We start from the raw sequence: 4,019 nt of genomic DNA, 5'->3' as shown, positions 1-4,019 counted from the left end.
AGCCCAGCATAACTGAGCTGAATGGCTTTGAAAGGAGTGATTGTGGGAATAAATGAATGCAGGCTCTATTTGCAATGATCTTGTACTTTTTCCATGTCAATAAAAAAATTTTATACTCCAGCATCTATTAGATTGCTGCTATGTCTTCCAGCTTTCAGTTGAGGTGGAAGGCCTTGACTTCAACATTTTTAGTAGGACCCATACATTTAAACCTCTTAATAAAGTGGCTGCTGTCCTACTCATAGAAAATATTCAAATTTGCCCTCAAACTGAAATCAATTTTAACAAGTACTAATCACTCATTTGTGCATCCAGCACTAGTTTGGTATCTGCAGGGAAAACTGAAGAAGTCAGTCACAGTCATTGCCTTCGAGGAGTTTCTTAGTTCATTTTTATGAATAAATTTTAGTTCATTCCATATTCTAAACAGGGCTGTTCTCATGCATAATTTTTTTTTTTGTTACACACGTCATTCCAGGTAAAAGATATAAGCATCACTGGAACACCTTTAAAACCATAGAGGAAGCGGGATCAGGGACCCGCCGCGCGCGACCACATCTCTCCGCTGGTAACTCTCCGCCCCGCGCTTGGTGACCATGGCTGTGCTGGCGGCCCTTCTGCGCGGTGGCGCCCGCGGGTGCAATCCCCTGCTTCGGAGGCGGATGCAGGAAATAAGATATGTGGAACGAAGTTATGATCAAAACCCACTTTGAATGAAGTGGTCATAGTAAGTGCTACAAGAACACCCATTGGGTCCTTTCTAGGCAGACTTTCCTCTCTGCCAGCCACCGAGCTTGGTTCCATTGCAATTCAGGGAGCCATTGAAAAGGTAGGGTTTCCAGAAGAAGCAGTGAAAGAAGCATACATGGCTAATGTCCTACAAAGAGGTGGAGAACAAGCCCCTACAAGGCAAGCAGTACTGGGTGCAGGCTTACTTATTTCTACTCCATGTAACACTGTAAACTAAAGTTTGTGCCTCAGGAATGAAAGCCATCATGATGGCCTCTCAGAATCTTATGTGTGGACATCAGGATGTGATGGTGGCAGGTGGGATGGAGAGCATGTCCAATGTTCCCTACGTAATGAACAGAGGAGCAACGCCATATGGTGGGGTAAAGCTTGAAGATTTGATTGTAAAAGATGGGCTAACTGATGTCTACAGTAAAATTCATATGGGCAACTGTGCTGAAAATACTGCAAAGAAGCTGAATATTGCACGAGATGAACAGGATACTTATGCTGTTAACTCCTATACCAGAAGTAAAGCAGCCTGAGAAGCTGGAAAATTTGGAAGTGAAGTTGTTCCTGTCACAATTACAGTAAAAGGTAAACCAGATGTAGTGGTGAAAGAAGATGAAGAATGTAAACATGTTGACTTTAGCAAAGTTCCAAAGCTGAAGACGGTTTTCCAAAAAGAAAATGGTACAGTAACAGCTCCCAATGCCGGCACACTGAATGATGGAGCAGCTGCTATGCTTCTGATGACTGCAGATGCAACCAAGAGACTCAATGTTAAACCACTGGCAAGAATAGCAGCATTTGCTGATGCTGCTGTAGAACCTATTGATTTTCCAATTGCACCTGCATATGCTGTACCTAAGGTTCTTAAAGATGCAGAATTGAAAAAAAGGTATTACAATGTGGGAAATAAAGGAAGCCTTTAGTGTAGTCGTACTAGCAAACATTAAAATGCTAGAGATTGATTCCCCCCAAAGTGAATATCAATGGAGGAACTATTTCTCTTGGACATCCAGTTGGGATGTGTGGAGCCAGGATTGTCGTCCATGTGGCTCATGCCTTGAAGCAAGGAGAATATGGTCTTGCCAGCATTTGCAGCGGAGGAGGAGGTGCTTCTGCCATGCTGATCCGAAAGCTGTAGACAACTTCTGTTGTGTAAGGCAACAACCCTATGTAGCCAGAAAGGCCTGCTGTAATCAGGGTGACCGATTACCCTGGGTCAGCTTGTATGAAAATAATCTGTTTCACTTTTTATTATTTTCAACTCTTTTAAAAAAATAAGGTAAAAAGATCAAATCCCAAAACCTGTTGAGATTACAAAATAATTTTTTCTTCTACTTTACAGTTTTTATAATCTTGAACACATTTTTGTTATAAAGCTATACTGCTTAAAATACCATTGTGCAATATTAGTGACTTATAAGTAGCTAGAAGCTTCCATTTTAGAGAATAAATCTTAATTTACATTTTTTAAAAAACCATAGGGAACATAGATAAGTACTTAGTATTTAGAGACACTTAAATTTTTAGCATAATGGTAAAACTTTAGGGTCATAGCAGTAATGACATTAAGGCCCTTTGTTTTTATTAATTTATTTATTATTTATTTATTATTTATTTTTGACTGTGTTGGGTCTTCGTTTCTGTGCCAGGGCTTCCTCTAGTTGCGGCAAGCGGGGGCCACTCTTCATCGCGATGCGCGGGCTTCTCACTATCGCGGCCTCTCTTGTTGCGGAGCACAGGCTCCAGACGCGCAGGCTCAGTAGTTGTGGCTCACGGGCCTAGTTGCTCCGTGGCATGTGGGATCTTCCCAGACCAGGGCTCGAACCCGTGTCCCCTGCATTGGCAGGCAGATTCTCAACCACTGCGCCACCAGGGAAGCCCAAGGCCCTTTGTTTTGATGATAGCTGACCTTATCCAGTTTGTGGCAAGCAGCAATCTCCTTTCTAGACTGGCAAAATATTTTTCCCCCTCTTCAATTCAGGACCTAGTGAATACACTAGTGTATTTAGTGGAAAGCTAGTGATCCTCAGGATCTCAGTATTTATAATGAGGGAAGCCTCCTCTCTGGCCTTGGAGAGGTTGCTAGTTAATTATGCTGACTAGTCTCTTGGGCATGTTGAAGAAAAGGTTTATTTTTCTAATGGAAAAGTTCTTTTCTGGCAGAGGAAAAATTATGACCAGTCTTTCTGCCTTGTAGACTTGCAATTTGACCTCACTTGAACTCTTCTTGCATTCCTTGATTGCTAACACACTGTTGAGTCTGGCTAGCTAATATTTTTTTCTGGATTTTCGCAACTATAAATGTAAGTGAAATGAACCCATTATTTTCTTTTCTGGTACTATCTGTATCTAGTTTTGGCATAAAAGCAGTTCAGTCATAAAATGAGTTTGGCAGTTTTCCCTCTTTTATGGAAGTGTTCATTTAAGGTATGGATTATCTGTTCCATTAAGATTTTATAAGCTCACCAATAAAATCTCGATGGTAGGCCTCACTAGGCTTCACTCTTCTTTCTACTTTACACAACTTCCTGGATTGATTTATTTTTAATTTTACTAAGTACTATTTTTTTAATCCCCATTTTCTACTTCAGTGCCTTCTAGAAACCTTTCTTCTCTTGATCCCCTAGATTACTGCTTTCTTCTTCACCTATCAGTTTGGTCATTTATTCCCATTATATTGACTTTCTTGATTTGATATTATTCACTTATTTGACAATTATTTATTGAGTGTCAGGCACTGTTCTGGACACTCACTAATCTGTATAGACCTTTATAAGGACTCGAATAGTTCTTTTTCCCTCAGTGACGGTAGTGACATTTTGTCCCTTGGTTGAGCCCCTGTTTTATATTAGAACAGATATGTTTATTTGTAGTACTTCTGTCTTTAATTTTATTTTTATTCCATACTAAAAATACTTCTCTTTTTCCCTAATACAGTAATATCTATTTCAGGGTTGAAGTGCTCATTTTCTTTCATTTTGGAGTTTAGAAATAGCATATACATCATGAAGCAACAAAACTTTGGGATTCTGATAGTTTTAATTTTGTAAAATAATTTTCCTTTTGTTTTCTTTCCTAACTTGAGAGTGTTGATAACTACTTATTCACACATATCCATTCATTCGTTTAGTGATTCTTAATTTGTTCATTTAGCATGTTCTGTGTACCAGGCCACTGTTGGCTGTTAGGGCTATAAAGATGCTGGAAGCGTGTTCTCTTCCCTTATAGAACCTGGAATCTACTGTGAGGGAAAAACATATAAGTTTAACCAAAATATT

At 39.7% G+C, this 4,019-nt stretch overlaps 1 pseudogene; it reads left to right on the top strand.

Annotated features, from left to right (window-relative positions):
- Positions 1–596: 596 nt before the first annotated feature.
- LOC132360733 (acetyl-CoA acetyltransferase, mitochondrial-like) lies at positions 597–1,971 on the top strand (annotated as a pseudogene).
- The last annotated feature ends 2,048 nt before the right edge of the window (positions 1,972–4,019 follow it).

Source organism: Balaenoptera ricei, chromosome 2 (genome assembly GCF_028023285.1).
Source record: "Balaenoptera ricei isolate mBalRic1 chromosome 2, mBalRic1.hap2, whole genome shotgun sequence".
NCBI lineage: Eukaryota > Metazoa > Chordata > Mammalia > Artiodactyla > Balaenopteridae > Balaenoptera > Balaenoptera ricei.
Note: the sequence above shows the minus strand (reverse complement) of the source record. Positions and strands in the feature narration are given on the sequence as shown.